Consider the following 10,000-nt stretch of genomic DNA (forward strand, 5'->3'; position numbering starts at 1 on the left):
GCTCTTCCGGAACCGGTACAGAAATGGGTGCTTTTTTTACGTTGTTTACCTTAGTTACTGGGGGGTTTCGGGGAAGACCTATGTGGGGCACCTTTTGGGTGTGGGATGCTCGTTTAACCTCTGTATTCATCTCGTTTCTGATTTACCTGGGTGCACTGCGTTTTCAAAAGCTTCCTGTCGAACCGGCTCCTATTTCAATCCGTGCTGGACCTATCGATATACCAATAATCAAGTCTTCAGTCAACTGGTGGAATACATTGCATCAACCTGGGAGCATTAGCCGATCTGGTACATCAATACATGTTCCTATGCCCATTCCAATCTTGTCTAACTTTGCTAACTTCCCCCTCTCAACCCGTATCTTGTTTGTTCTGGAAACACGTCTTCCTATTCTATCTTTTCTCGAATCTCCTTTAAGGGATGAAATAGAAGCTCGAGAAGGAATAGCAAAACCTAGTTGACTTCCCAGCTCAAACTGAACGCGATGTAATCAAACTTATAGCTGACGCCGTAGAGAAAGCCCATATGCGAAGTGGAAAAAGTAGGAGTAGACATTGGAATAAGAGCTGTTGTCGGACGTTCATCAGTAACCGGTGTGATGTTAGCAATGGAATGCGTATCCGCTGTTCTCTTTTCTGCTGTGATTGAATCAGTAAGCGCTGCGGATCTTTTCGTATAAAGAATAAACCTCATTCGATCTCAGAAGGGATGAATACAAAGGAAGGGAGTTGCACTAGTCTCATAAATGCCAGTCAAAGAAAACTAACTAGCCAAAAGGCCAGGCCGGAATAAGCGAAAAAAAGGGATTGGATTCTTATTTTATTAGAGGATGACAATCTTTTCATGGGAGATATGTTGTATATCCAACTCCAGGTGCCGCAATTTTCGGAGAGTGATCCAATTTACTGAGGAACCTGGGTTAATCAAGATTCTATTGATTGTGGTTCCTTGGAATCTTTATTGGACCAAGGCCCTGTGACATAAAGAGGACGATTATGCTCCTCCCTAATAATAGGTCGTCGTCTGTAAACGTCACTGCAGCCATATAATCATCATATATATAAGGCTTCCTTCATCGACTGTTCTGCAAGGAAAGCCTGATACTCCTCAGGATTTAAGAAAACTTCCACCAAAGTACCCCTCCGTTCCGGAGACATCATTAGCGCGTCATATACTGTGAGCAAGGCGGGGAATCCTCATTGTGTACTACCTAGCTGACTCTCTTAGTCTATCACCGGAGTCTATCTAATGTCTCCTAATGCAGCTATGAAGGGCAATGCATTGTGGAAACCGGGCACTGAAAGATCCATTTGCATGGAAACTTCCAAAGCACTAACTAAAAAGACTGCAACGTTCGGATTACTTGACTCCTGCTCACCAGCACTATTACTACTGCTTGCTTCAAAAACTCCCGAACCATCATAGATAGCCAAAGTCATGTCACTCCCGCTCGGCGAATCAATCGCAAGTCCCAACCCAGAGAAAGAAAAAGGCGAAAGAGGCAGAGTGAAAGGATTGACTAATTGGTTGAATAAGTTCCGGAGGGGAGGTTAACAGAAGGCATGTTCCCATCCATAAGCAAGGAATTCAAAGGCCCATAATATCTACTAACGATTGGGGGGAAGATGTAGGAATCGAAAGACTCTTCATCTTCCTCAATGGAATTCCGGGCTTAGGTCCCCGCGCAGGGGTGATCTTTCTCAGACCTCTCTCCGGAGACCGTAATAAAGAGTCTTTGCTTACATTAGAAACGCGCTTCACTCCTTAAAAAGAGTTAATAATAATAATATTCATTACTTCACTGCCACGAACGTTAAAGAATCTTCCCTCGAACTTTCTTTCCACGAAATTCTGACTACGAAAGGGCAGTTTTTCAAAGCTTTATCATAGGGGGTGGAAGGAAAGAACTAAAATAAAAAGAAGATAGACTTTTACATCGTAAAGTGAACCAAGAACGGAAGTTACTTCACTGGCTGAGCTGACAGGCTGATAGGATTTACTCGCTCAAAGGCAAATCGCCAACCAACAGAGATAGAAGTAAAGGAATTCCGCCCTTTAGGGGCCAGTCACTCTATTTAAGAAATATAGGCCCTCAACCAACTCCTCCTAAAGTCTTTGATATTCCCTGCGAATAACCTGGCCTGGATGCACTCCTGCTGGGCTTGAACCCGACTATTCAAGTCATCCACATAGGCATGATCTAGCTTCTTTCTCATTAAACCGGGCGCGTTTAGATATAGATAAGTTTTTAAGGCATGTTTTCACTTTTCTTTCAACTCAGCTTGGTGATAGCTCATGGCTAAGATAGGTAGGTCCAGAGCTAGCTAGTGTTCAGAAGTCACTTAAGAAATTGAATATGGGTCCTATTAGAATAGGCTAGAATAGGCTGTAGCCGCAAAGAGATAGAGATTCGCATTCGGGAAGGGAACCATAGCAGCTGATAAAGGCAGCTGGTGGAGAAGAACCGGGCTAAGAGCTGGGGCCTTAACAAAAAAGCTGCAGGAGCGACTGCCTTCGTTGATTTCCCACGAAGGAATCGTAATCTCGCTACTCCCCCTTTCTGTCCTAAGCGGGATTCAAAACCTTGTGTGAAGGAAAGGCTGTCAAAGTCGTTGACCATTAATCCGGTTGAAGGACAAATGGACAGTAAATCAACAGAATCGAGTTGTTTGCAGGATACGGATTCGGCAGTCGAGACATCTATATCTATTTCATTAAGAAAGAGAGGAAAGGATGCAAGCAAGGAAGCGCTAACCTATACGACTGCTATTCTTATTGATCAATGTGGGCTAAAATAAAGCCAAAAAAGGGAACTAGAACGGGGCGAACAAAGGAAACGAAGCTTTGATGATACGTATCCATACCAAGCCCGGCGCTGCTTATTCACTAGAAAGAATGTGAGTGGGTATGACAGATTTCGTCTATAGGCGTGAAATAGGGTCTTTCACTCCTAGCGGTAGGAAGAGAGTCACTAGACTAGACCAGACACACCTGTCGATAGTGTACCCATCGGACGGCAGCCCTTTCGGTGCACTTATTGGAGTGCTCTTGGGGCCTGCCGCTTTCTCAATAGAAAATGGAAACTGTCAAGATTAGCCTACTGAAAGATTTTTCTTCTTATATATGTCATTTCTTTATTTATTTATTTTCGTTGATCGGTGTGAACCCGAAGTCAATTCATTCTCTTTAGCTGAAGTCAATCTTCATCCTTACAGCTGACCGAGTCGAAACCTACTGCTCAAGTCTGACGAATGCCGTTCATGTTCCTGGTGAAAAAGAAAAGAGTCGCTTTCCTTCCAGGACCGGATAAGGTCAAACTCTGGGCGGGCTGCCAGGTTTCGCCTACGCTACGGTTTCAAATCCCTACCCTACGCCTTACGAGGGCGCCCTAGCCAGATTCACTCCCAAAGGTCCATCAAGCCTTTGAAACTAGTTCAAATAGTCGTCAAAGTCGCAGTCAGTCTTAAGGGCCTGCTTTCAACGAGACTCTCTTAGCTGCATCAGCTTGTAAAACTCTCTCTCCTTCACCAGGAAAGGGAGAGCGGACAAAGTACCAGACGATTTGGGTTGGGTAGAGCGTACGATAAGAGTAAGCAGACGATGTCGATAGAAGACGATTCGTGGGATCTTCCTCAAAGTCAAAGAAAGATAAAAATGAGCTAAAGAGGTTATGCCCAGCCCATGGAATTAGATGTCGAATGAGTACGATTTCGAGCATAAAGAGAGAAGAAAAAGGAACTTTTTAGCAAGATAGCTGCCAGAAAGACTGAGCTTAGGTGCATAGCGCTAAAATAAGTGGTTGAAGAGTAGCTTTCCATCCCGACAATGACTCTTTCCATTTTTGGGATTTCACTTAAAAAAAAGACTGGACTTCAAGCAGCAATGAGAGCAAAGGCAAGGAATTGATGCGCCCCTCCAACAAGAAAAGGGAATGGGGCAAGGCAAATTTCCAGACAATGGCAAGTGCTTGAGAAGGAGCTGTGAAAGAAGGGGCTGCTAGAGAATAGGGAGCTCTTGAAGAAGAAGGGATTTCGGGGTGAACGGCATTCTACACTAGCTGTACTTTAGTAGTTTAGTAGCGCCTTTTGAATCAAATAGGCGAACCCTTTCCGAAAGGCGAACAGCCCGCATTGCAAGCAAATAGATAGCCCCCGCCCGTTTGAGTCGTTGCGAGCCGGAAAGCGTACCGGCGGGTCACGAAAGGGCCGCTTGCTTAATCTTTATTTTATTATATATAAATACAAACAAAGAAGAAAATCATTTTTTTATCCAATTGTTCATTCCTGGGAAGAGGAAGAAGCAGATAGAGCAAAGGCCTCCTCCCTCCCTCTTCCCGAAGTGAGCGAATTGCATGTAGAGATCCGTAGGGGCTTATAGTTTAATTGGTTGAAACGTACCGCTCATAACGGTGATATTGTAGGTTCGAGCCCTACTAAGCCTACCACCCCCTTCTCTTCACCCGATACAAGAAGCTTGACCCCATCGAAAAGGGCAAAGTCCCCTCCACTCTTCATTTTATGGGAAGACATCGCGTTCCTAGTCGATTTCCCTCATTGCACTGTCCCCTTAATGCTACGAAGTGAAGCAGGCATAGAGACCAACCGTAGGGTCTCTATCCTGTGATCTTTCATCAACCCCGGCTCGGTATCGGTAGTCTCAGTCTTTCCCTGCCTGCCCTGGTATGAGTTGAGAGTCTCTGAGGGAGTCTTATTCTACTCTAGGCTCACTCCACCCCCTGTGTTGTCTTATTTCAGGAGGGACTAGATTGTTAAGAAATCCCTGACTCTGTCTTTGGGCTAAAGCCTATAGTTCTCTCCTCACTAAAGGAAGTCTCTTAGTAAGTAGCATCAGCTCTTCCGGGGGGAAAGCCTAAGTAAGGAGTATTCGCGGGCTATCCACAAGCATTCTCCCCCTGACCCGCCTCCCAACCTCAAGATCATCAGCGGACGACGCCTTCTTCCGAAAGCCCATTTGTCTAAGGGCCTCCCTCTTTGCTTTGCCCCAGCGAAAGAGACTGAAAAAGATCCGTATCCGATTCCTCGGGTCTTGCTGCGTCAGCTACCGTAGATAGGAGGCTTTAGCCTATAAAGCAGCTTAGTAGTAGGAAGGAAGCAAAGAAAAGTATGCCCCAAAACAGGGTGGAATCGAAGATGAAAATGCATATGCCTAATACCCATTGATAAGCGGTTTAGGTAACTAGAGTAAGGCGAACTGGATCAGAACAATAAGAAATTATAGCTCGAATAGTTTGTAGGGGAACCTGTGGCTGGCTATCTTATCCTACGCTCGTAGATTCACGTTTTCACTTCATTTTGAAGGCGGAAGCATACATCAAGATCATGAAAACTTTCGTTTCACATTTGTATCAAAATGGGACTGAGGACACATCCAAGTCAATAGCTAGAGTTTTGCTGGGTGAAGAATTCTTTTGTCGGTACGCGTGGCTAAGCCAAAGGCTCCCACGGCTGCTAGAAAGCACTGAAAGGCCTGCTCTGTGAGAAAGGGAAGATCTTGGTTCTGGAAGAAGCGGGTTCCGGCCCCTCCGCATCAAGATAGTCAATCGAGAGAAGTCAGTCGGTTCGGTGAAAGAACAGATACTTGACAGCTATGGGAAAGCTTTAAGATAGCATGTAGAAAGGGGCTGCTCCAACTCCATTTCCGTTCTCCATCAAAGAAGATTTGCCAATGAATAGCTTCGTCCAAAAATAAAGCTAATAGTAAGGCACGGGATGATCCCTATCGCCCGAGAAGAGGGGGGTTTAACAAATGGTGGGCCACAAAGGTTTCTTCGTCCTTCTTGACTTGACTCCCTTGACTCCTAAAGTCTTTGATATTCCCTGCGAATAACCTGGCCTGGATGCACTCCTGCTGGGCTTGAACCCGACTATTCAAGTCATCCACATAGGCATGATCTAGCTTCTTTCTCATTAAACCGGGCGCGTTTAGATATAGATAAGTTTTTAAGGCATGTTTTCACTTTTCTTTCAACTCAGCTTGGTGATAGCTCATGGCTAAGATAGGTAGGTCCAGAGCTAGCTAGTGTTCAGAAGTCACTTAAGAAATTGAATATGGGTCCTATTAGAATAGGCTAGAATAGGCTGTAGCCGCAAAGAGATAGAGATTCGCATTCGGGAAGGGAACCATAGCAGCTGATAAAGGCAGCTGGTGGAGAAGAACCGGGCTAAGAGCTGGGGCCTTAACAAAAAAGCTGCAGGAGCGACTGCCTTCGTTGATTTCCCACGAAGGAATCGTAATCTCGCTACTCCCCCTTTCTGTCCTAAGCGGGATTCAAAACCTTGTGTGAAGGAAAGGCTGTCAAAGTCGTTGACCATTAATCCGGTTGAAGGACAAATGGACAGTAAATCAACAGAATCGAGTTGTTTGCAGGATACGGATTCGGCAGTCGAGACATCTATATCTATTTCATTAAGAAAGAGAGGAAAGGATGCAAGCAAGGAAGCGCTAACCTATACGACTGCTATTCTTATTGATCAATGTGGGCTAAAATAAAGCCAAAAAAGGGAACTAGAACGGGGCGAACAAAGGAAACGAAGCTTTGATGATACGTATCCATACCAAGCCCGGCGCTGCTTATTCACTAGAAAGAATGTGAGTGGGTATGACAGATTTCGTCTATAGGCGTGAAATAGGGTCTTTCACTCCTAGCGGTAGGAAGAGAGTCACTAGACTAGACCAGACACACCTGTCGATAGTGTACCCATCGGACGGCAGCCCTTTCGGTGCACTTATTGGAGTGCTCTTGGGGCCTGCCGCTTTCTCAATAGAAAATGGAAACTGTCAAGATTAGCCTACTGAAAGATTTTTCTTCTTATATATGTCATTTCTTTATTTATTTATTTTCGTTGATCGGTGTGAACCCGAAGTCAATTCATTCTCTTTAGCTGAAGTCAATCTTCATCCTTACAGCTGACCGAGTCGAAACCTACTGCTCAAGTCTGACGAATGCCGTTCATGTTCCTGGTGAAAAAGAAAAGAGTCGCTTTCCTTCCAGGACCGGATAAGGTCAAACTCTGGGCGGGCTGCCAGGTTTCGCCTACGCTACGGTTTCAAATCCCTACCCTACGCCTTACGAGGGCGCCCTAGCCAGATTCACTCCCAAAGGTCCATCAAGCCTTTGAAACTAGTTCAAATAGTCGTCAAAGTCGCAGTCAGTCTTAAGGGCCTGCTTTCAACGAGACTCTCTTAGCTGCATCAGCTTGTAAAACTCTCTCTCCTTCACCAGGAAAGGGAGAGCGGACAAAGTACCAGACGATTTGGGTTGGGTAGAGCGTACGATAAGAGTAAGCAGACGATGTCGATAGAAGACGATTCGTGGGATCTTCCTCAAAGTCAAAGAAAGATAAAAATGAGCTAAAGAGGTTATGCCCAGCCCATGGAATTAGATGTCGAATGAGTACGATTTCGAGCATAAAGAGAGAAGAAAAAGGAACTTTTTAGCAAGATAGCTGCCAGAAAGACTGAGCTTAGGTGCATAGCGCTAAAATAAGTGGTTGAAGAGTAGCTTTCCATCCCGACAATGACTCTTTCCATTTTTGGGATTTCACTTAAAAAAAAGACTGGACTTCAAGCAGCAATGAGAGCAAAGGCAAGGAATTGATGCGCCCCTCCAACAAGAAAAGGGAATGGGGCAAGGCAAATTTCCAGACAATGGCAAGTGCTTGAGAAGGAGCTGTGAAAGAAGGGGCTGCTAGAGAATAGGGAGCTCTTGAAGAAGAAGGGATTTCGGGGTGAACGGCATTCTACACTAGCTGTACTTTAGTAGTTTAGTAGCGCCTTTTGAATCAAATAGGCGAACCCTTTCCGAAAGGCGAACAGCCCGCATTGCAAGCAAATAGATAGCCCCCGCCCGTTTGAGTCGTTGCGAGCCGGAAAGCGTACCGGCGGGTCACGAAAGGGCCGCTTGCTTAATCTTTATTTTATTATATATAAATACAAACAAAGAAGAAAATCATTTTTTTATCCAATTGTTCATTCCTGGGAAGAGGAAGAAGCAGATAGAGCAAAGGCCTCCTCCCTCCCTCTTCCCGAAGTGAGCGAATTGCATGTAGAGATCCGTAGGGGCTTATAGTTTAATTGGTTGAAACGTACCGCTCATAACGGTGATATTGTAGGTTCGAGCCCTACTAAGCCTACCACCCCCTTCTCTTCACCCGATACAAGAAGCTTGACCCCATCGAAAAGGGCAAAGTCCCCTCCACTCTTCATTTTATGGGAAGACATCGCGTTCCTAGTCGATTTCCCTCATTGCACTGTCCCCTTAATGCTACGAAGTGAAGCAGGCATAGAGACCAACCGTAGGGTCTCTATCCTGTGATCTTTCATCAACCCCGGCTCGGTATCGGTAGTCTCAGTCTTTCCCTGCCTGCCCTGGTATGAGTTGAGAGTCTCTGAGGGAGTCTTATTCTACTCTAGGCTCACTCCACCCCCTGTGTTGTCTTATTTCAGGAGGGACTAGATTGTTAAGAAATCCCTGACTCTGTCTTTGGGCTAAAGCCTATAGTTCTCTCCTCACTAAAGGAAGTCTCTTAGTAAGTAGCATCAGCTCTTCCGGGGGGAAAGCCTAAGTAAGGAGTATTCGCGGGCTATCCACAAGCATTCTCCCCCTGACCCGCCTCCCAACCTCAAGATCATCAGCGGACGACGCCTTCTTCCGAAAGCCCATTTGTCTAAGGGCCTCCCTCTTTGCTTTGCCCCAGCGAAAGAGACTGAAAAAGATCCGTATCCGATTCCTCGGGTCTTGCTGCGTCAGCTACCGTAGATAGGAGGCTTTAGCCTATAAAGCAGCTTAGTAGTAGGAAGGAAGCAAAGAAAAGTATGCCCCAAAACAGGGTGGAATCGAAGATGAAAATGCATATGCCTAATACCCATTGATAAGCGGTTTAGGTAACTAGAGTAAGGCGAACTGGATCAGAACAATAAGAAATTATAGCTCGAATAGTTTGTAGGGGAACCTGTGGCTGGCTATCTTATCCTACGCTCGTAGATTCACGTTTTCACTTCATTTTGAAGGCGGAAGCATACATCAAGATCATGAAAACTTTCGTTTCACATTTGTATCAAAATGGGACTGAGGACACATCCAAGTCAATAGCTAGAGTTTTGCTGGGTGAAGAATTCTTTTGTCGGTACGCGTGGCTAAGCCAAAGGCTCCCACGGCTGCTAGAAAGCACTGAAAGGCCTGCTCTGTGAGAAAGGGAAGATCTTGGTTCTGGAAGAAGCGGGTTCCGGCCCCTCCGCATCAAGATAGTCAATCGAGAGAAGTCAGTCGGTTCGGTGAAAGAACAGATACTTGACAGCTATGGGAAAGCTTTAAGATAGCATGTAGAAAGGGGCTGCTCCAACTCCATTTCCGTTCTCCATCAAAGAAGATTTGCCAATGAATAGCTTCGTCCAAAAATAAAGCTAATAGTAAGGCACGGGATGATCCCTATCGCCCGAGAAGAGGGGGGTTTAACAAATGGTGGGCCACAAAGGTTTCTTCGTCCTTCTTGACTTGACTCCCTTGACAAGCTGCAAGGCGGATAAAGTGGGAACACTAGTCTTCACATTAAGACTTGGAATCATGCCTGGTCTTCCTTCATCCATGATGCCTAAGGTGCCTAAATATGGCGTAGGGACGGCTTTGGTTTGGTATCCAAGAACTCGATCCTATCCCTAAGACGACCTTGAAATCGTCTAGGGGCGCCACAGTGAAATTAGTCGTACCTTCCCATCCTCCTATTTGTAGCTCCATCTGGAAAACTGGAGCTTTTATGGAAACTCTGGAGACTGGTCACTAAGCCAGAGTAGAGTGCCTGCTCAGGTAATGAAAGATAAGGATAAGTGCTTCCCACAGGAATCACCGTTAGCGGGCTACAGTTATCCGCCTCCTTCGACTGGAGGTCAGAGCGGCCAAATAGATAGTCCTTAAGGGGATCTCTTACTTCATTAGAACGGGAACTGACACAAAACTATGGATAGATCCCTGGTTGAACGGCTC

General features: G+C 45.6%; 1 pseudogene; it reads left to right on the forward strand.

Moving 5' to 3' along the window:
* The first annotated feature begins 5 nt into the window (after positions 1-5).
* Positions 6-4,010, forward strand: LOC127744605 (putative cytochrome c biosynthesis ccmC-like mitochondrial protein; annotated as a pseudogene).
* Positions 4,011-10,000: the final 5,990 nt, after the last annotated feature.

Source organism: Arachis duranensis, unplaced genomic scaffold, assembly GCF_000817695.3.
Source record: "Arachis duranensis cultivar V14167 unplaced genomic scaffold, aradu.V14167.gnm2.J7QH unplaced_Scaffold_65126, whole genome shotgun sequence".
Lineage (NCBI taxonomy): Eukaryota > Viridiplantae > Streptophyta > Magnoliopsida > Fabales > Fabaceae > Arachis > Arachis duranensis.